Here is a 24,460-nt window from a genome sequence, read left to right on the forward strand (position 1 = left end):
GAAATGTCTTATTCAGACTTACTGCAGGTCTCCACGCCATGTTGTCGGCTATTTATCCAGGGCACCGATATATAAAAAATATGTTTCCAGGACTTGAGTCTCCTAGATGTAAGTATATATCAAGACAGGGGGATTGGGGGGGGGGATGTTTGTTGTCTTCCTGTTTGTTTGGTTGTTTGTTTTGTTTCAGGGAGCAAAAACAACAAGGGTCATGTGCGCCCATGTCAGAACCATAGAACACAAAGGCAAAAAAGGTATTAAAGAGCCTCTGTGTGTTAAGCCCAATCAATGGAAGGAAAAACAGCTAAAAACAAGGACTTCGAGAAAGGTCCATAACATATGCCATAGAGACAATGGAGGTCCTGAACTAAAGATTAAATGTTATTCGCCACATTGCTACAACGAAAAAAGTGAAACGCGGTTGACAGCCCTCATGTCTTTTGCTAAAATGGGCGATAACTCAGACGGCAAACATAAATGAGAACATCAGTGGTTAAAAAAAGCGGCACTGTGCAAAGAAATGGCAAACTGTCAATGGTTGAGGACAATGAGCACAAAGTGTTGGGGGATCACCACTTAACAAATGGTGATAGCTAAAAAGACACTGCCCAGTACACAGCCCAGATAAAATGATCTCCTTGTGGTGAGAGAGTCGAGAGGAGGTTGGCTAAGCCAGTGAGAGATGTTTAATTCCCCAGAGCTGTTGTCCTTCTGTGTGGTGTGAAATAGTGTTTGGTGAGTCAGAGCTCACATGAGGGTACTTATAAAAGTTTTGATGTATCATCCCAAAAACTGAAGTTTTGCAGTAATTTTTTTTTTTTCCTCCAGGTACATGTTTGCAATCCTGACACATACTAAATTCTCACTCACAGCACTGTAGTCTAGTGCTACAGGTGCCAAAGTGAAATGGCACAGCACACTGATAAAATGGGGTGAGGAGCATCACACAGTAATATTTTTTGACAGCTGCACAAATGAATTACCACACAATTTACTGCATTATATTCCTCTTTATCAATCAGCTGTACCATTTTATTTTTGCTCCTCTAGCAGTATGGTGATTTCAGTGGACTGTAGACATGTACTTGCCAACAAATGAAACATTAATTACGGAACTTTTTTTTTAGTAAGAATTAAAACTTTATTACTACTCCTAACACAGCCACATTTGACTTTTGTAACAGTGTTAAGTAATACTGACTTCATCAGCTACAGAGCATTCATTTTTTCTTTTTTTCCATATTCTGTATGTACAGTAATTTTACTAGTGTAGATTTTATGCCATCTACAGAGCCAAAGTCGGTGATAATTTGAATTTTGGCTTGACCTGTAGATTCTCAACTAGACTGACTATTATGGTTAATACATTTTTCATTATATTACATAGTTTTAGATCGTAGGAAATGTACAGGGACTCTGCTTGTTCTGCGAAGATACAATGGGAACTGCCCTCAGTCCAGAAATGACCGGACACTTTGTTGGCCGAGGACAACAGGGTTCAGGTTGCTGTGCTAAGCTGCAGCAAGGTTCAGGTGATTGTGGCAAAAGCTGTGACACCTCTGGTACCACCACAATTCCCTGGAAACCCCTACTTCGAAACATCTTCTGATGTACAAGATCTGACCAATCTGTCCTCATCCGAGGATGAGAGGCAGATAGTAACAGCAATCTTACTTTTCTTCCAGATTATAGCATCCCCTCATCTTTCGAAAGTATATTTATATTTTAAATATAATGAAATGGTTTATTTTTATCCTTCCCTAAGGTTACACAATAAATATTTTAATAATTGACCAATGCCTTTTAACTATGGGCAAAGGTATGATATCAAACAATTTATTTTACCTTTCATCCTCTGTGGGTAATATTCATGGAACATAAACGTCTATCTCATTAGTGAAACACATACAGGAGACAGAACTATTATTTTATTTAGCTTTTATTCATTACTCATCACTCTGAGCACAATATTTTATGATACTCCAAGCATGCAAGCTTCTTACAATAATATATAAACTCATTTCAAGCATTTGGGTCACACCATCAATAGTAACAATGGTTAGTAAGCTTCATGTAATTGTGGATAATGATAAATGGTGAAAATCGTTACAAGTGCGACTGACTGGTTCTACTACTGAAACTGAGCATCAACGGTATTGCCTCTGGTGTAGTCTCCACCTTCATAAAGAGGGAGACAACTGAACACCTAGGGAATAAATTAAATCTCTGCTCTACACATCATTGACAATACATTGTGTTATGAACCTTACTGCACAAAATAAAACAGAGGTACTATACAAATTTAAAGACTGCTTCTTCAGGTTTTAATGGTATGGTGTTCCAGGAGAATCACATTCAATTATGATGTAAGAGGTACTCAAATGAAAATGAGACAGGTGGATAAAAAGCAAGGAAATTGTTATCTCATAAGTAATTGCCATAACTGTTAATACATTTATCCCATTGTGAGACAAGGCAGTCAACGCCTTCATAGAAAAATTTTTGTGGTTGCCTACAGTACCATGATTGTACCCAGGCACGCACCTCTTTGAAGCAAATTGATGGCCACAAACGTCTTTCTTTTGGGCATGCAAGATATGGAAATCACGTGGGGCCATATCACGACTGTATGGAGGATATGTAAGGGCTTCCCACAGGAACTTCAGCAGAGTAATCAAAACAACCTTGACAACATGTGTGACCGCCTACATGTTGCCAAAGTTGTTTTGAGAATACTGCAAAAGTTTTGCTGGGAAGCCTTTACACTTCCTTCACAGAGTCCTGATATCTCCCCATGTGATTTCCATATTTGTGGAGCCCTGAAGAAAGACATTTGTCATCTTCGATTTGCTTTGGATGAACAGCTGGGTACAATCATGGTTTCATAGACACCACAAATATTTTTCCATGAAGATACAGATCACCTTGTCTCACAATGGAATAAATATATTAATAGATTTGGTGAAGAATTTTGAAAAATAAACAGTGTATTTACTTTTTTCCATTTGTCCTCTTTTCATTTGACAGTCCGTTATATATTTACTTCTGTGCACTTGTGTGAAACTCTCATAATCCATATCCTCTTACAGATTCCCTGAAGTATACAAGCTTGACAAATGCTTGAAGAACATCTCATCACATCTCCAGCAAACTTCGACTGTAGGAACAGGGAACAGGAGAGTAGGTCTTTGACAAGTCTAACATGGATAAATTTTTGGGTGCGGGGCTAAAGGTTAGGCCTCTGGATATGACAAACTTCTGTGGCAATGAGGCTTTTTGATGAGAGGTTCGCTTGAATTCTGGGTTTTGTGGGGTGTTGGGAAGGAATTTTGGTTTGCACAGCATTTAAGGAACATGATGTGGAACTGGGTTTTAGCCAAGGAAAGGGATATTTTTCAGAATTGGTGCAGCAAGATGGAGCAGAGATTCATTGGGATAGTGATGATGTTAGGAAACAGTAAATGATGCTGGAAATGGGCAAGTGAAAGCATTAGGTGGTTATACGGAGAACTGGATAATATAGCATGAGTTCATTGAGTGAAGAAATGGAAGAAGTTTTGTTGGGAGCAATACAATGGATTTGTGGTGTAATGATATTTGCTCACGTCTAAGTTGTCATCACGCACCAGAATGAAGGAGGAAATATGTAAAGTTCTGATAGGAGGAATGTGTGAGGTAGAATGAATGGATTTGGACATTAAATATAGTGGTTGGTTGCTCAAAGGTGTTATAACTGTATTCTGGTGGACAGGTGTTACATGAACAGTGTGTGGCACAGTTGTAATGGTTATGACTGGTGCTACAGGGTGTCACAAAAGTCATGCACAACCACGTTAGTTGGCACAGTAAAGTGTAAGCATAATAAAGGTGGTCAGGAAAACACAGGTAAAGATGTGGACGGACAATACAGAGGAGACAAAAAGGATAATGATTATGGATAGTAACAAAAGAGGGATGACACAAGGTTTAAAAGGAAGAGAGCCACTAGGCAGTATAAATGTTATAGGAAAGTACTTATAGAATGTCAATACTTTAGGATTAAAGCAGACACTTACCCAAAAGCAGAAGCATTGAGCTGTTGATACGCACACACAAAAGAAAGAAAAACCACTAGCTTTTGGAGTTATCCTCTACATAACTTCCTAGTTGATTCCTTTGTCACTCCCATTCCCAATCCCTGAGGCATAATAAGGTGCAAGAACTTCCCAATCCATCCGCCACGCATCTTCTGCACTAGTCCTGTCACAGGCTTACCTTACCCCATCAGAGGCCAGGCCACCTGTGAAAGTAGCCATGTCATATACCAACTCTGCTGCAAACTCTGCACTGCCTTTTTACTGGTATCACTACCAACCAGCTGTCTGCCAGGAAGAATGGTCACCACCAAACTGTTGTCAAGAACAAAGTTGTCCACCAGCTGGCACAACATGCTCAATTTCAATGGCTGCTTCACAATCTGAGCCATCTAGGTCCTTCCCTCCACCATCAGCTTCTCTAAACTATGCAGATGGGAGTTGTCCTTACAACATATCCTCTGCTCTTGTAAACATCTTGGCCTCAATCTCAGATAACCTACTGTCCCCGCACCCTCCACCCAACAGTTTCCCCTTAGTCCAACCTGTCAACCCTTCACAATTCAAATTGCCTTCAGTGTGTGCTGCTTCCTGCCAGCCACAACGATCATACTGGCCCATATACTTGCCACCCCTCCCTACCCTATCCCTAAGTAGCAAACTGGCCGCCTCCCTCTGGGCCGCTGGCCACCCTTCCCCACCCTAACTGACACGACACCGACCACAACCAATCCACCTAGCTGGCACCATGTAGGGACAAAAGTGTGTGTGTGTGGGGGGGGGGGGGGGGGGGGCTTGTGAAAGGGTAACACCAAAAGCTAGCAAATTTTCTTTCTTTTGTGTGGGCATATTGACAATCCAAAGCTTCTGCTTTTTGGTGTGTAGTCTCCTTTAATCCGTAAGTATTTACACTGTACAAGAACTTTCCTACAGCAAAAAGTACACTATTTAATTTTTGCACTGCCACACTTCCCTGCCTGGCTCTTGTTGGATATCTCTGTCATATCTTCCATCACGTGTACTTACACTCCTTACACACTTTAATCTGACATCTGCTAATGTCCAAGTTACTTCCCTTTTCTCCAGAAGACATACAGAGTAGAGAAAAATTGTGTCAAAAATTTTAACCCTTGACAGCTAATGCCAGCAGGAACCAAAATTACTAATGTTGTGTAGGTTGACAACGAACCATTGTTAAACTATGGAAACTTGGCGCCATGCACTCCGACAGGCCGCGGGATTGCCCTGTTGCTGTTCATCGGTTGATGGGCAGTGCTGTGTTTGTCAGTTCAGAGATACAAACGTCCCTCACCCCATCACTGCCCCAACGTGATACACACGTGTCGCATAGGTCTTGCTGCTTGTCTCCATCTCACGTCAGGGGCATTCACATGTAAGCTTTTTTTTCATTTGAGGAACAACTACATATGGTTTTTGTTTATGGACTAGCTGACGGTAATGCTCATGAATCTTGATGGTTATAAGAGGATCGGTACCCAGCAAGATGCCACCCACACTCGCAAACGTTTACAGCACTTCACCGGTGACTTGGAAAAACAGGTTCATTAACAGGATATCATCATGATGCTGGAAGACCTCACAATGGGATGTTGCATTTGAAGAGACTGTTCTCAAGCGCTTCAAAGAAGCACCTATGACAAGTATTTGAGCGGTTGGACACAACATGGGGGTCACTCATCAGTTAGTCTCGGAGGTTTTGAGGGATAACGACCAGCATCCATTTAGTTTCCACGCTGTCCAAGACCTATATCCTGTGGCGGACTATGAACATAGGCTAGGGTTTTCCCGGTGGTTTCTGGGACGTGTTGTGCGAGATCCCGACTTCCCCGCCATTGTGTTGTTTACTGACGAGTGCACCTTCCATCAGGATGGCCTTTATAACACTCAAAACGTTCATTACTGGGCAAGGGGAAAGTCTCATATCACATACATTGTAGTGCCCCCAGAATTATACGAAAGTCTGGAAACACTTGTGTTCCAGCCGTTTCGAACACGCATTATTTTAAAGCAGGGCGTAAGGATGAGCATGGGATACTGCACCCACTTATTGTTTGTGCAGACAAAACTGGAAGGGAGATAATTTGTTGGTGTTGGCAAGTGTTCAGCGCGACATGCCAAGAATAATCAAATATGGCCCGGAAGCTCCGTGGCCGGCTGCAAAGAGTAATGTAGCTTTGTATTGTTGAAAAACAAATGGAGAGACTCGAAATAGTGACTGTTTAGCAGACATTGAGCTGCTGTTGAAAGTACGTGGACTGGACGTGGATAGTCAGCCACGATAAAAGCTTATGTATTAATTGTGTTCAAAAATGTGTAATTAACTGATTCTGGGTGCCCGGTAATGTGTGGGCTTACGTCATAAAGTTTAGTTGTTTTTTTGTACAAAGTGGAAATAAATATGTTCTGGCGCATTGATGATATTCCAAGAGTAGCGTATTTTTTTAAATAAGAAGAGAGAGAGCGAGAGAATGAAAATTTCCCCTTCCTAGCAGTGAAATCTTCGGAGAAGCGTCCAGTGCCAGCAGAAGACATCAGCGCTGCAAGAAAGCAGAACCTGCATTCTTCAACAAGTAAGTCCACAAAAACGCTTAAGCTGTATAGAGAGAGCTTAACATTACACCGGGCCACCGCAAGAATGTGGCGACCGTAAAGAAAGGACCTGAGAAAGAAGGGGAAATATTAAAGAAAAAGCTATAAGGAAAAAGGTTGGTAGTTGCCATAGCAACCAATAACAGCGAGGCTGAAGAGCAATTCCACGATACTTATCCAGAAATATCATGTTGATAAATGGTGAAATGATTAACGGAATCAAGAAAATTGCACAACGCTGCAGTTAGTCTCAAATCGCTGACACCGCTGTCTACCAACGCCGACGCCGCCGTACACCAACGCCAACGTCGCATCACACCAATGCCAACACCGCCATCCACAAAAGCCGACGCTGCCATCCATCGATGCTGACACTGCCTTACACCGGTGCTGATGCCACCTTCCACTGACGCCGGGTGAGCTACTACTGACCTTTGATTGTTTGTGAAGTGTGGGGTGTTGTGGAAATAAGCAAGTGTACTTTTAATGATAACTAGAGTAAAGGCAAAACAAAACACAATGGAGCAGGAACATCAATCTGTAGAGTCTGTTGGGGCTATGGGAATTGTAATACAGGGGCCAGATTTAGGCGAACTAATGAGGTTTATCGAAGCGCAGTTTGAATCACAGAACACAAAACAAGACGAACTGAAGGCAGAATTCAATTCTAAGTTAGATTTGCAAACCACAAAACTAGAGGCTCAAGTTAATATCCTAAGTAATCAGATGCAAGAATGGAAAAAAGAATTGTCCGATTCCCTGAGTGAACAGACAAATATTTTATTTAAGGATTTAGAACAAAGAAATGAAGCTAATCTAAAAGGTTTAGTTCAAAAATTAGAATATGATGTAGACTGTAAATGTAGTAATTTGGAAACACAATTTAATGAAAAATACAACTCTCTGAAAAATGTACGTAATGTTACATTTGATGTGGTCGAACGAGAATAAACTATGCTGAAAACCAATGTCCAGAAACAAGATAAGTTGCTCCCCCTAGTACAGGCGCAAATTTTAGGGGTCAAATCACGGGTGGAAACCGTAGAACAGAACTTCAAAGAAAAGTTAATGACTGCAGAGCTTATAAATTTGAATGGCTTAAAAGAACAAGTAGAAGAATTAATAGGACGAAAGGTTGAAGAGAAACTAAGTGTTGATATCTCTTCACCTATAGTAACTTCCGATTTAGATAACACCAAGAAAGACTTAGAAACATTGAGGAAAGAATTCAAGCTTATGCAGGAGAAACTAGAGAAAGGCACAGTTTCCCAAAATATGATATTAAATAAGGACATGATAACTGATTTGCAATGGGGATCAAATTCAGGCTTGTTGAGACAGTTTCCTAAATTCAAACCAGGCGGGGTCCTGGGGAAGGGGTGTGGGAAGGGTTTCCTGTCTTTGGGGCTGTCTTCTTTCTTTCTTCAGTCTTAGCAACCAATTCTTTTATTTCGTTTCTTACTTCTCTAAGAGTACCAATCTATCTTTCCCCCTGTCCACATTCATATACATCTATCGCTGAAGTCCTTCTCTTTTCCGTGATTTCTAAAAATCTTCAACTAAGAACCTTAGTGGGCCGAAGAATCAGGACGCACGATCACACTTCCACACTCAAACAATTAAATACAAAGACGCAGACAAGTAATACACAGGGAGATGTAACAACCGTCACAGATAAGGGGGAAGGTAGTACTCAGGAAGGGCTAGAGCACATGTGCTAAGTAATGACGGTTGCACATCTCAAGTGAAATGGTATAGTAAGCTTAAGCTAAAGGAACAAGGGGGGACGAAGTGTATATCCACCTGTGTTCATAGCTATAGTAGTACAAAGTAATATGAATGGAGATAAAAAGAAATAGATATTAAGCCAGAAGTATCAAGTCAAATAAGTTTCTGATGAATAATAGGATTGTGCAGACCGAATAGCCCGACGAAAAGAAATGAAAAGAAATAAAGTTACAATCATGGATGAAACATATTTAGTTATTAAGGCTATTTAAGTGAGCTGTAAGCAATGAACAAGCGAAGAATTTAAGCAGATAGGGTGAAGGACTTAGGAGGAGGAAAGGAGAGGTAAAAAGAAATTTTACCAGGAAATTTTAAATAAAATAGTGTGCAGAGGAGTACGAAAGAGCCAAGACTATGAATCATTGTTAGAGAAGATAGGGAGGGCACATCCGATATAGATGAAATGAGAGAAAGAGAGGCAGGTAGGCACACCCAGAGGAGGCTGACCTATACTGTGTGGGCAGGGGCACCAAAAAAGGGGATTGGAATGTACCATAGTTTAGTATAAATGGAAGGGGCGTACCTACCCAAGGATGAGGAAGAAGATGTTTCCATAGTATCAACCTTTACGTAGATTGGAACCCAAAGGGAAAGGGTGGTATAGTGACCAGAGATTGTAGTGGAAAGTTTCATCTGGTAAATTTGAATTCTAATTTTTTTTAAATAGAAAAGACGAGTCCTGCGCAAGGAGATAGAAAAAAGAGAAAACCCCGCAGTACAACAAATTTTTTTCAGGCCCGGAAAACCGGTGGTTATCATTGCAACAGCTTCTAAAGAAATTATTTTGGCTCAATCCTGGAAACAAGAGTAGATAAATCTATTGGGAATAGCTAATACTTGTTGTACTATTAGTTTATCATACTACAATGTCTAGGGAAGATATTACCAACAGCTTAATGAAATACTGGAGATGGAAGAGAGTTTTTGTACCTAATGTTTTTATGTAGTACAAAGTAACAAGGTAAGTGTTAAGAAAAAAAAATTATTAAAATATATGTTGTGTGCAAAATAAGGAGTGTTCGAGCTAAGAGGAGGGATATGTAGTGCCCCCAGAATTTTACGAAAGTCAGGAGACACTTGTGTTCCAGCCGTTTCAAACACGCGTTATTTTAAAGCAGGGCGTAAGGATGAGCATGGGATACTGCACCCATTTATTGTTTGTGCAGGCGAAACTGGAAGGGAGATAATTCGTCGGCACTGGCAAGTGTTCAGCGCAACCTGCCAAGAATAAGCAAATACGGCCCGGAAGCCCCGTGGCCGGCTGCAAAGAGTAATGTAGCTTTGTATTGTTGAAAAACAAATGGAGAGACTCGAAATAGTGACTGTTTAGTAGACGTTTAGCTGCTGTTGAGAGTAGCTGGACTGGACATGGATAGTCAGCCACGATAAAAGCTTATATGTATTAATTGTGTTCAAAAATGTGTAATTAACTGATTTTGGGCAATTATGGCAATTACATTGAACATGACACCTCAGACAATAGCTTTAGTGGCACTGTGTCATATGCTTTCTCAAGATCTATGAAGACCAAATGACTACATTCCTTTCCAATATCTTCACCATGGTCCATCTTAGGGTAAAGTTGTTATCTACACACAACCTGCCTCTTCAAAAGTCACTTTCTTCTTACACTCCAGTTACAATCTTTTCCGTTCTTTCTTTACCATTCTTGATTTTGAAATCATTCTGTACAACCTACTGATTGTACTTGTGAAATGTTTTGATAATTGCTACATACTTTTCTGCTTCCGCTTTCATGTATGGGGCTCAATACACTATGTTGCACACTGCTGGAATTTCCTTGCCAGACCACAAACATTTAGTGAATAACTTGTTTAGATATTCATACAGAATACTTGGCCCATACCTTATTAATTATAAAGGTACATTTTCAGGCCAATTGTGATACCCCCGTTTTTATTTGTGTAACTACCTTATGTACCTCTTTCGTGGTTTTTTCTCTACCTCTTTACCCTACTGGTTCTCTCTCATCTTCCCCTTTATTTCCTTGTACTCTAGCCGTTCTTCTGTCTGCAAGCCTTTACAATGCTTCCCCTGCTCTATCAGACTGATAATCGGCAGGTTTGCTCTTTCCTTTAACCTGTTCCTCAGCCTGCAACCATTTTCCATGCTGCCACCACTCTTGTGCCTCCCATTTATATTCCCAGATTTCATTTTTCCTTCTACACATGTTCTTTTCTTTTTTACTTCTCTATTCATTCTATCACATAGTGCTCTATCTTGTTGCTCCCTTTTTCTCAACCAATTATTACACAGTATCTTTTTTAGGTCTCCTTTTTCTTCAATAATTTGAGTCCACCATCATTGTGATCATTTTCCTCCTCCTTTTCGCTGTCCCAGTGCTTCAAATGTTGCTTTGTGTATGCACTTTTTAGTTCCTTGGTACATATGCTCCGACATTCATTCTTTTAGGTGCTTCTGTTTGCTAACCGTAATTTATATAGTTGTCATACAGACTCTTGTTTCGAACTATGTAAGTTGTATTTCATAATGTCCCGTCCTCACGGGAAAATTTGCCTCTTTAATTTGTTTTTCCTCTTAGATGTTATCATCATCTTCGCACCTAACAAGAAGTGATCGGAACCACATTCTGCACTCCTGTGGACTCTAACATCATCTGTTCGTATGTTGGAATTTTTATTTTGAATAATATAGTCTTCAGGGTTACTGATTATCTTCAAGCAAAATTTGTAGCCAATGTTTAGCAGACTGACGCCACTATAGTTTTTACAATCATTGTGTTTCCCATTCTTCAAAAGAAAGGGATTACTTCTGCTGTATACCAAGGGTCTGGGATCTTGCAGTCCCTCCAAAATTATTAATTTCATAAGTCTTTTACCTAGTAGTAAACCTCCATATTTAACTAGTTCAGCATTTATTACATCTACTCCAGTCACATATATTGTGAGGGTTTGAAAAAGATGACAATGATTTCATCTGCGAGTTTCAAACAGGCAATAGTAAGGTGGTGGTGATATTTTATTTTATTTACACGTCTAGTTCTGTAGGACCAAATTGAGGAGCAAATCTCCAAGGTCATAGAATGTGTCAGTACATGAAATTACAACATAAAAGTAATAACAGATAGTATGAAATGTTTATGAACCCAAAAAAAGTCAAGCCATAAGTTTGAGTAAACGCACTCCACAACATAACATAAGAATCAGCATAATTTTTCAAGGAACTCCTCAACAGAATAGAAGGAGTGACTCACGAGGGAACTCTTCAGTTTTGATTTGAAAACACATGGATTACTGCTAAGATTTTTGAATTCTTGTGGTAGCTTATTGAAAATGGATGCATCAGTATACTGCACACCTTTTTGCACAAGAGTTAAGGAAGTGTGATTCAAATGCAGATTGGATTTCTGCCAAGTATTAACTGAGTGAAAGCTGCTAATTCTTGGGAATAAACTGATATTGTTAATAAGAAATCATAGTAAAGAATATATATACCGAGAGAGCAATGTCAAAATACCCAACCTATTGACGAGGGGTTAACAAGAGGTTCACGAACTTAAACCACTTACTGCCTGAACCGCCCATTTCTGAGCCAAAATATCCTTTTAGAATGGGAAGAGTTACCCCAAAATATAACACCATATGATATAAGCAAACGAAAATAAGCAAAGTTGACTAATTTTCGTGTCAAACTATCAGTTACTTCAGAACCCATTCAAACAGTAAAAATGACAGCATTAAGTCTTTGAACAATATCCTCAAGTGGCCATTTCCATGTCAGTTTACTATCTATCTAAACATTAAGAAATTAGTGTAGTGAAACCAGTGTATGAAAAGGGAAGTAAGGAAGATGTCTTCAACTATAGACCACTTTTAGTAAGATATTTGAAAGCATTATCCTTTCTCAGCTAAGTGCCTTTTTCACAAGACATAAACTGCTTGTAGATTCGCAGCATGGCTTCAGAAAAGAGTTAAGTACAATCACAGCAGTTACACAGTTCATCCATGAAGTTTACTGTCTATTGTACCAGAAGATACAGACTGCAAGTATATTTTTGGACCTGACAAGAGCATTTGATACAGTAAACCATAGGGCACTTCTTAAAAAGCTAAAATCTTATATTATTGGGGATCAAACCATGAATCTTCTAACTACATACCTGCTGAATCATAAGCAAAGCACTAAACTGTCATACAAACTAGATAATAAAATCATGAACTCCCAGTCCACCAGTGAACCTGTATTACAAGGTGTACCACAGGGCTCAATCCTTAGACCCTTTCTCTTCCTTTTATATATTAACGACATTGCACAACCCATTAACTCCCATATTGTAAGCTATGCAGATGACACGTCAATCTTATTCTATGGGAGTGAATATAACGAGCTAGAATCTCTTACTACTAGTGTTGTAACAGAAGTAACAAAATACTTCAATGATCAGGGACTCAAGGTGAATGTCACCAAATCTCAACTACTGACATTTAAAACAGGCAGTTCTCACCACAACATGAACAGTGTGCGTAATATCTCTGCAACAGAAAATGGTAACTGTAAATTCCTGGGTGTGTATGTTGATGAAAATTTGCAGTGGACATATCACATTAATTTTGCATGCGGAAAAGTCAGTAGTGCCATATATCTCCTCAGCAAGCTTGCAAAGATAGTTCCTAGCCAAGCACTGAAATTAGTATATTATGGAACACTTTATCCCTTTCTCTATAACGGAATTGAACTATGGGGCTGTGCAGCTACTGTACATTTAAAAAGAATACTACTACTACAGAAAAGAGCAATAAGACATGTACATGGAATGGGACATACAGATTCATGTCATGAAGTGTTTGTGCAGCACAAATATCTGACAATATATTCTCTAAACATCTTAAAAACAGTTGTATTTTTATTAGTCAACCAACAGAACAACGTTAAAAATGACTGATAGAAGTCCATATATCACTACCAAATGCTCTAAGAATGTACATGGGAAATGTTTTTAAAACAAAATTTAAATCTTTTCTAATAGAAAAATGTTTATATTCTTTCAACGAATTTTAAGATAGTGATTGTAACATGAGGCATTAGCATATCAGTTGTAATGTAGTAAATATAAAAAAATAGACATAAGAAGCAACAGCTACAGAATATAGTGCATTTTAAAAGTGTAAATATAACCATAGTATTAAGTCTGATGTTTGCAAAGGTCATCATTACGATCGCTCCACGCAAAGAAAATGTAAATAAATAAAATTTGAACTGTTTAGTTCCACTAATCATATTCCCATTCTGTGAAATTAAAATGTCGGGTTTTGTTGTAGTTTATTTTCTACATGTTATGATCTGCACTATGTGAAACAGAGCCAATGTTGCACACAACATCCTCTACTATCAAGTTAGTATCATCAGCAAACAGAAATACTTTAGAATTACCATTAACACTAGAGGGCATATCATTTATATAAATAAGGAATAGAAATGGCCTCAACACTGATCCCTGGGGCACCCCCCAATTGACTGTACCCCACTCAGAACCCCACATCACAGCCATTCTCAACACTGTGAATTAAAGTAAGAGGTGAACCAATTGTGAGCTACTCCCCTTATTCCGTAATGGTCCAACTTCTGGAGCAATATTTTGTGATCAACACAATCAAACGCCTTACTTAAATTAAAAAATATGACTTCTAAAGCCGAACTGTACATTTGATAGCAAATTATGTGATATAAAATGATCAATTATCCTTACATAAACAGCCTTTTCAATAACTTTAACAAGCACTGATGGCACAGAAATAGGTCTAAAATTGTCTACATTGTCCATTTCTCCCTTTTTATAAAGCGGCTTTACTACTGAGTTCTTTAATTGTTCAGGAAACCAACCATTCCTGAAGGAAAAATTACAAAAATGGCTAAATATAGGGTTAACATGCCCAGCACAGTAGTTCAATATTCTGATAGGCACTCCGTCATATCCATGAGAGTCCTTAGCCTTTGGTGATTTAATTATTGACTCAATCTCCCCTTGTGAGTATTTCAGACATCAATCTCGGAAGTTCATTTGCCAAGAGAGTTATACGATTTCCTGAAGAAACTAAATTTTTATTTAATTCACCAGTAATGCTCACAAAATGATTGTTAAATACTGTACGTATATCGGATTTATCAGTAACAGAAACATTTTTACTACAAACTGACTTTGTATCGACAACCTTGTGCTGCTGACCAGACACTTCCTTCACAACTGACCATGTGAATTATCTAGTCTATTTGTATACCACATACTCTTTGACTTCCTAATAACATTTTAAACACCTTACAGTACTGTTTGTAATGGACTACTGCAGCTTGATTGTGACTACTTCTTACATTTCGATATAATTCCTGCTATATTCTGCATGATGTCCTTATCCCACTAGTCAGCCACCCAGTCTGCCTTTTACTGCTAGCACCCCATTTAGAATGTTCTAATGGAAAGCAACTCTCAAAGAGCATGAGAAAATGTGTTAAGGAAAGCATTGTATTTGTCATCTACGTTATTGACACTACAAACATCCTGCCACTCTTGTTCCTTAACGAGGTTTACAAAACTGTCTATTGCCACTGCATTAGCTTTCCTACATAGTTTGCAATTATATGTGACATTTGCTTGAGTACAGAAGCCTTTTAATGTCAAAATTTGTGCATCATGGTCTGAAAGTCAGGCAGTAGTAGCCGAGCGAGACAGACGCAGCAACAGGGAAGTAACTGCTTTCGTGACATTTATGAGTTCCTAACCAGGAGCGAATTTTATTATATCATCTGTGTGCTTTAATAGTTTAGATTCTTGAGTTTCTGCATGTAAATATAATATTTATTTATTTATTTTATTTATGCATTTATTTTACCTGGCAAGATTAGGGCCATCAGGCCCCCTCTTACGTCTAACCAGGCATACTCAGATTGAACGAATTACAGTTTCTACAGAACATTAAGGACATATAACGTGTTATATAGTATTGATGTTAAAGAAAAAAAGAGAGATTATAACAGTAGTACAATGATAATTATAACAATCAAAAATATAATTACAACAATCAAGAATAATAATAAAAATAATAATAATAAAAACAACACGTTCCCACATACAAGTATGCACCACAAAATGTACTGGAGAATGATGAATACAAATTATACTGGAACAGAACCATTATAACAGATAAAAAACACCACATAACAAACCTGACATCATACTCACCAATAAAAAGAAGAAATTAACACAACTAATCGAAATATCCATATCCAATACAACAAATATACAAAAGAAAACTGGAGTAAAAATTGAAAAATACATCCAACTGGCTGAGGAAGTCAAGGACATGTGGCATCAGGATAAAGTTGAATTATACCAATTATATTATCAACTACAGGAGTCATACCACACAATATCCACCAGTACATCAATGCAATACAGCTACATCCAAACTTATATATACAACTACAGAAATCCGTAATTATATCTAAAAACAAAGATGATGTGACTTACCAAACGAAAGCGCTGGCACGTCGATAGACACACAAACAAACACAAATATACACACAAAATTCCAGCTTTCGCAACAAACGGTTGCTTCATCAAGAAAGAGGGAAGGAGAGGGAAAGACGAAAGGATGTGGGTTTTAAGGGAGAGGGTAAGGAGTCATTCCCATCCCGGGAGGGGAAAGACTTACCTTAGGGGGAAAAAAGGACAGGTATACACTCGCACACACGCGCGCGCGCGCACACACACACACACACACACACACACACACACACACACGCCAGCGCTTTTGTTCGGTAAGTCACATCATCTTTGTTTTTTGATAAATTTTTCCAACGTGGAATGTTTCCCTCTATTATATGTATATATATATATAAACAAAGATGATGTGACTTACCATACGAAAGTGCTGGCAGGTCGATAGAAACACAAACAGACACACACATACACACAAAATTCAAGCTTTCGCAACAAACTGTTGCCTCATCAGGAAAGAGGGAAGGAGAGGGAAAGACGAAAGGAAGTGGGTTTTAAGGGAGAGGGTAAGGAGTCATTCCAATCCCAGGAGCGGAAAGACTTACCTTAGGGGGAAAAAAGGACGGGTATACACTCGCACACACACACATATCCATCCACACATATACAGACACAAGCAGACAAATTTAAAGACAAAGAGTTTGGGCAGAGATGTCCGTCGAGGCGGAAGCGCAGAGGCAAAGATGTTGTTGGATGACAGGTGAGGTATGAGTGGCGGCAACTTGAAATTAGCGGAGATTGAGGCCTGGTGGATAACGGGAAGAGTGGATATATTGAAGAGCAAGTTCCCATCTCCGGAGTTCGGATAGGTTGGTGTTAGTGGGAAGTATCCAAATAACCCGGACGGTGTAACACTGTGCCAAGATGTGCTGGCCGTGCACCAAGGCATGTTTTGCCACAGGGTGATCCTCATTAGCAACAAACACAAACACATTCACAAAATCCCAGCCTTCGCAACCAACGGCCTGTGTCCATTCATGCGAATGGACAGTTTGTTGCTGGTCATTCCCACATAGAATGCGTCACAGTGTAGGCAGGTCAGTTGGTAAATCACGTGGGTGCTTTCACACGTGGCTCTGCCTTTGATCGTGTACACCTTCTGGGTTACAGGACTGGAGTAGGTGGTGGTGGGAGGGTGCATGGGACTGGTTTTACACCGGGGGCGGTTACAAGGGTAGGAGCCCGAGGGTAGGGAAGAAGGTTTGGGGATTTCATAGGGATGAACTAAGAGGTTACGAAGGTTAGGTGGACGGTGGAAAGACACTCTTGGTGGAGTGGGAAGGATTTCATGAAGGATGGATCTCATTTCAGGGCAGGATTTGAGGAAGTCTTATCCCTGCTGGAGAGCCACATTCAGAGTCTGATCCAGTCCCGGAAAGTATCCTGTCACAAGTGGGGCACTTTTGTGGTTCTTCTGTGGGAGGTTCTGGGTTTGAGAGGATGAGGAAGTGGCTCTGGTTATTTGCTTCTGTACCAGGTCGGGAGGGTAGTTGCGGGATGCGAAAGCTGTTGTCAGGTTGTTGGTGTAATGGTTCAGGGATTCAGGACTGGAGCAGATTCGTTTGCCACGAAGACCTAGGCTGTAGGGAAGGGACCATTTGATGTGGAATGGGTGGCTGCTATCATAATGGAGGTACTGTTGCTTGTTGGTGAGTTTGATGTGGACGGACGTGTGAAGCTGGCCATTGGACAGGTGGAGGTCAACGTCAAGGAAAGTGGCATGGGATTTGGAGTAGGACCAGGTGAATCTGATGGAACCAAAGGAGTTGAGGTTGGAGAGGAAATTCTGGAGTTCTTCTTCACTGTGAGTCCAGATCATGAAGATGTCATCAATAAATCTGTACCAAACTTTGGGTTGGCAGACCTGGGTAACCAAGAAGGCTTCCTCTAAGCGACCCATGAATAGGTTGGCGTACGAGGAGGCCATCCTGGTACCCATGGCTGTTCCCTTTAATTGTTGGTATGTCTGGCCTTCAAAAGTGAAGAAGTTGTGGGTCAGGATGAAGCTGGCTAAGGTAATGAGGAGAGAGGTTTTAGGTAGGGTGGCAGGTGATCGGCGTGAAAGGAAGTGCTCCATCGCAGCAAGGCCCTGTACGTGCGGGATATTTGTGTATAAGGAAGTGGCATCAATGGTTACAAGGATGGTTTCCAGGGGTAACAGATTGGGTAAGGATTCCAGGCGTTCGAGAAATTGGTTGGTGTCTTTGATGAAGGATGGGAGACTGCATGTAATGGGTTGAAGGTGTTGATCTACATAGGCAGAGATACGTTCTGTGGGGGCTTGGTAACCAGCTACAATGGGGCGGCCGGGATGATTGGGTTTGTGAATTTTAGGAAGAAGGTAGAAGGTAGGGGTGGGGGGTGTCGGTGGGGTCAGGAGGTTGATGGAGTCAGGTGAAAGGTTTTGTAGGGGGCCTAAGGTTCTGAGGATTCCTTGAAGCTCCGCCTGGACCTCAGGAATAGGATTACCTTGGCAAACTTTGTATGTGGTGTTGTCTGAAAGCTGACGCAGTCCCTCATCCACATACTCCCGACGATCAAGTACCACGGTCGTGGAACCCTCATCCACCGGAAGAATGACGATGGATCAGTCAGCCTTCAGATCACGGATAGCCTGGGCTTCAGCAGTGGTGATTTTGGGAGTAGGATTAAGGTTTTTTAAGAAGGATTGAGAGGCAAGGCTGGAAGTCAGAAATTCCTGGAAGGTTTGGAGAGGGTGATTTTGAGGAAGAGGAGGTGGGTCCCGCTGTGACGGAGGACGGAACTGTTCCGGGCAGGGTTCAATTTGGATAGTGTCTTGGAGAGTTGGATCATTAGGAGTAGGATTAGGATCATTTTTCTTCGTGGCAAAGGCGTCTTTCCCTCTCCTTCCCTCTTTCCTGATGGAGCAGCCGTTTGTTGCGAAAGCTTGAATTTTGTGTATATAGTTGTGTTTGTTTGAGTGTCTATCGACGTGCCAGCGCCTTCGTTTGGTAAGTCACATCATCTTTGTTTTTGGATGTATTTTTCCCACGTGGTATGTTTCCCTCTATTATATTCATATCATTAATTTGAAATCCGTAATTATTGATACATGTTCAATTACCCGAAAGTTCCTAAATGCAATATAACATATACGGTACAGTTAAAAGGAAGTCACGCTTAATCAAGGTCCGCGTCACTTTCCATTTTTGACCAGACAAAATGTCTGAGAAAAGAAAGAAATAATAATAATAATAATAATAATAATAATAGTAATGACTATGTATATGAAAGTAAACATATTTTTCTTTTATGAATGTCAGTCCTATTGTTAGTTGGGAATTTCCTCGTTATGTTCTTGCAGCTTGTGAGTTATTCTCATCGAGCAGAGACGTAAGAGGATAGTATGGGATGAAAGAGATATAGAAGAGGTAGATAGGTTAGAGGAAGACAAATAGAATGGTAAAATTCGAAGCTATGATGGAGAGGAGACAGAAAGAGATGAGAGGGGCACAACAATGGTGGCTATACCGTCCCTAATATGTAAGTTTTGAGTTCCCTCTTGAATGTTGAGTGGTTCTGGATATGACGCAGATCACAGGGGAGCACGTTCCATAGTCGTATGGCTGAGATGGAGAATGACACAGAGAAAGATTTTGTGTTATGTAAAGGTACAGCCAAGATGCTAGACGTATCCGATCTAGTATTGCGGTTGTGGAATGATGATAGGTGTTTAATGTGAGAAGATAGCCACAGTTCTCGTGCTTTCATTTGCATCAGAAAGTAAACTGATTTTGTGACATATTGCAAGTTCCTAATCAGGGGCGAATTATTTAGTTTCACCTGAGTGCTTCGGTAGTTAGGTTTTTGAATATCTGCGTATCACTAGACACAGTTCCTGTGTTTTCGTCAGGGTGTACAGCAGAGTTGCACAGCTTGTGCTGATAGTCCGTTTATCTGCATAGTTTAGTTTACCACGGTCTTTAGTATGGACAGGGACTGCGATTGTTGTGTGCAGATGTGAGCAGAGTTGGTGACACTTCGCTCTCAGCTTCAGGCTGTGATGGCTTCGGTTACACAGCTCGAGGCTGCAGTGGATGGGCACCACTGTTGTGGGCCGGCCATGAGGATCCAATGGATGTCCAGCACGTCCGAGTCCTCCGATCGGTCCTCACTGGTGGCCAACCAAGTTACTACTCCCACTGAGGCTGATCCCTCACCTGTGGTCGAGTGGGAGGTTGCCCCGGGGCAAAGCAGGTGGCGAAAGACTTCCCATGCGGTCGCACGTAAGGCCTCCCCAGTTTGTCTGACAAACAGGTTCCAGGTCTGTGGCTGACACCATCGCTGAGGCAGATGCTGTCACCTGCCTTGTTTCAGAGAAAACCACTCAGCCTGCAAGATCCGGGCAATCACAGAGGGTGGGCTTATTGGTAGTTGGAAGCTTCAACATTACGCACATTATGGGGCCCCTTAGGGACTTGGTTGACAAGAAGGGTAAGAAAACCAATGTGCACTCCGTGTGCATACCGGGTGGAGCCCTCCCGAATGCCATGAAGAGCACAGGGTGCAGCCAACTGTAGGTGGTTGCTCACGTCAGTACCAATGATGTGTGCCACTTTGGATCAGAAAAGACTCTCTCTGGTTTTGAGCAGCTAACAGAAGTGGTAAAGGCTGCCAGTCTTGCTTGCAAGATGAAACAGAGCTGACCATTTGCAGCATAGTCGACATGACCGATTGCGGACCTCTGGTACAGAGCTGAGTGGAGAGTCTGAATCAGAGGCTCAGACGGTTCTATGACCGTGTAGGCTGCAGATTCCTCAATTTGCGTCAAAGAGTGGTTGGGTTTCAGGTTCCGCTGAATAGTTCAAGTGTCCACTATACGCAGGAGGTGGCTACATGGGTAGCAGGGGCTGTGTGGTGTGAACTGGGCAGTTTTTTAGGTTATAGGATCTCAGAAAAACACAAGAAGGGCGTCAGTCACAAAGGGTGCAGGAACACAGGAAGAACATAGATAAAGGAACCATTGGTATAACAGTTGTAAATTGTCATAGCTGTGTTGGGAAATACCAGGGCTCCAAGTGCTAATAGAAAGCACTGATGCTCAAATCATTATAGGCACTGAAAGCTGGCTAAAGCCGGATAAAAGCTCAGCCAAAATTCTTGCGAAGAACCTAACGGTGTTTCAAAAGGATAGGCTAAACACGGTTGGCGGTGGTATGTTTGTTGCTGTCAGAAGTAGTTTAACTTGTCGGAAAATTGAAGTAGATACTTCCAGTGAGTTAGTATGGGCAGAGGTCATTGTTGGCAATCGGAATAAAATAATAATTGGATCCTTTTACTGACCTCCCAATTCAGATTATACAGTTGCTGAAAGGTTCAAAGAAAACTTGAGTTTGATTTCAAACACGTACACAACTCATACTATTATAGTTGGTGGTGACCTTAATTTACCCTCGATATGTTGGCGAAAATACATGTTCAATTCCAGAGGTACGCATAAAATATCATTCAAAATCATGCTAAACGCATTCTCTGAAAATTATTTCAAGCAGTTAGTTCATGAGCCCAAGCGAATCGTAAACAGTTGTGAAAACACACTTGACCTCTTAGCAACAAATAATCCTGAGTTAATAATGAGCATCAAAACCGATTAAGGGATTAGTAAACACAGGGTTGTCGTAGCGATACTGAATATTGTAATCCCCAAATCCTCGAAAAATAAGCGAAAAATATACCTATTCAAAAAAGCACATAGAAGTTCACTTGACGCCTTCCTGAGAGACGATCTCCACTCATTCCACATTAATAATATAAGTCTGGACCGGATGTGGCTTAAATTCAAAGAAATAGTATCGGCATCAATTGAGAGATTTATACCAAGTAAATTAACAAACGGAGGAGCTGATCCTCCTTGGTACACAAAACAGGTTAGATCACTGTTGCAGAAACAATGAAACAAACATGCCAAATTTAAACATACACAAAATCTCCAAGATTGGCAATCTTTTACAGAAGCTTGAAATTTAGCGCAGACTTCAATGCGAGATGCTTATAACAGTTTCCATAATGAAACTTTGTCTCGAAACCTGGCAGAAAATCCAGAGAGAATCTGGTTGTATGTGAAGAATGTTAGTGGCAAGAAACAATCAATGCCTTCTCTGTGCAATAGCAATAGAGATATTATAGAAGACAGTGCTGATAAAGCAGAATTACTAAACACAGCCTTCTGAAATGCCTTCACAATAGAAGATGAAGTAAATATTCCACAATTCGATTCGAGGACAGCTGCCAACATGAATAAGTAAATATCCTCGTAGTAGTGAAGCAACTTAAATCGCTTAATAAAAAGCAAGTCTTCTGCTCCCAACTGTATACCAATTAGGTTCCTTTCGCAGTATGTTGATACTTTAGCTCCATACTTAACAATCATATACAACCATTCGCTCGATGAAAGATCCGTACCCAAAGACTGAAAAGTTGCACAGGTCACACCAATATTCAATAAAGGTAGTAGGAGTAATCCACTAAATTACAGACCCATATCGTTAATGTCGATCTGCAGCAGGACTTTGGAACATATAGTGTGTTCGAACATTATGAATTACCTCGAAGAAAACTGTCTATTGACACACGGTCAACATGGGTTTAGAAAACATCGTTCCTGTGAAACACAACTTGCTCTTTAGTTACATGAAGCGTTGAGTGCTATTGACAAGGGATCTCAGATCGATTCTGTATTTCTGGATATCTGGAAGGCTTTTGACACTGTACCACACAAGCGGCTCATAGTGCAATTGCCTGCTTATGGAAGCAGCTTGCTGTCCAGGTTTTGAGAGGGTGCATTTCTGGATGAGGTAATGAATATATTGCTTCCTCCTAATTATACCTCCTGAGGAGATCACGAATGTAAAATTAGAGAGATTTGAGCACGCACGGAGACTTTCCGGCAGTCGTTCTTCCTGCGAACCATATGCAACTGGAACAGAAAAGGGAGGTAATGACAGTGGCACGTAAAGTGCCCTCCACCATACACCGTTGTGTGGCTTCTGGAGTATAAATGTAGATGTAGAATGTCGTCTCAGTTATGTGACTGGATTTGTGATTTCCTGTCAGAGGGGTCACAGTTTGTAGTAATTGACAGAAAGTCATCGAGTAAAACAGAAGTGATTTCTGGCGTTCCCCAAGGTAGTGTTAGAGGCCCTTTGCTGTTCCTTATCTATAAAAACAATTTGGGAGACAATCTGAGCAGCAGTCTTCGGTTGTTCGCAGATGATGCTGTAGTTTATTGACTAATGAAGTCATCAGAAGATCAAAACAAACTGCAAAACGATTTAAGAAAGATATCTGAACTCAAGAGGACGTCGTTATCAGGAGAAAGAAAACTGGCGTTCTACGGATCGGAGCGTGGAATGTCAGATCCCTTAATCGGGCAGGTAGGTTAGAAAATTTAAAAAGCGAAATGGATAGGTTAAAGTTAGATATAGTGGGAATTAGTGAAATTCGGTGGCAGGAGGAGCAAGACTTTTGGTCAGGTGATTATAGGGTTATAAATACAAAATCAAATAGGGGCAATGCAGGAGTAGGTTTAATAATGAATAAAAAAAATAGGAGTGCGGGTTAGCTACTACAAACAGCATAGTGAACGCATTATTGTGGCCAAGATAGACACAAAGCCCAAACCTACTACAGTAGTACAAGTTTATATGCCAACTAGCTCTGCAGATGATGATGAAATTGATGAAATGTATGACGAGATAAAAGAAATTATTCAGGTAGTGAATGGAGACGAAAATTTAATAGTCACGGGTGACTGGAATTCGTCAGTAGGAAAAGGGAGAGAAGGAAACATAGTAGGTGAATATGGATTGGGGGGAAGAAATGAAAGAGGAAGCCGCCTTGTAGAATTTTGCACAGAGCATAACTTTATCATAGCTAACACTTGGTTCAAGAATCATGAAAGAAGGTTGTATACCTGGAAGAATCCTGGAGATACTAAAAGGTATCAGATAGATTATATAATGGTAAGACAGAGATTTAGGAACCAGGTTTTAAACTGTAAGACATTTCCAGGGGCAGATGTGGATTCTGACTACAATCTACTGGTTATGAACTGCAGATTGAAACTGAAGAAACTGCAAAAAGGTGGGAATTTAAGGAGATGGGACCTCGATAAACTGAAAGAACCAGAGGTTGTAGAGAGTTTCAGGGAGAACATAAGGGAACAATTGACAGGAATGGGGGAAAGAAATACAGTAGAAGAAGAATGGGTAGCTCTGAGGGATGAAGTAGTGAAGGCAGCAGACGATCAAGTCGGTAAAAAGACGAGGGCTAATAGAAATCCTTGGGTAACAGAAGAAATATTGAATTTAATTGATGAAAGGAGAAAATATAAAAATGCAGTGAATGAAGCAAGCAAAAAGGAATACAAACGTCTCAAAAATGAGATCGACAGGAAGTGCAAAATGGCTAAGCAGGGATGGCTAGAGGACAAATG

At 40.5% G+C, this 24,460-nt stretch overlaps 1 protein-coding gene across 1 annotated transcript in view; it reads right to left on the reverse strand.

The window, feature by feature from the left end:
* Window positions 1–24,460, reverse strand: part of LOC124805000 (mitochondrial import inner membrane translocase subunit TIM50-C-like) — a 50,273-nt gene that overhangs the window by 12,436 nt on the left and 13,377 nt on the right. The gene's annotated exons all lie outside the window — the stretch shown is intronic.

Source organism: Schistocerca piceifrons, chromosome 7 (genome assembly GCF_021461385.2).
Source record: "Schistocerca piceifrons isolate TAMUIC-IGC-003096 chromosome 7, iqSchPice1.1, whole genome shotgun sequence".
NCBI classification, from domain to species: domain Eukaryota; kingdom Metazoa; phylum Arthropoda; class Insecta; order Orthoptera; family Acrididae; genus Schistocerca; species Schistocerca piceifrons.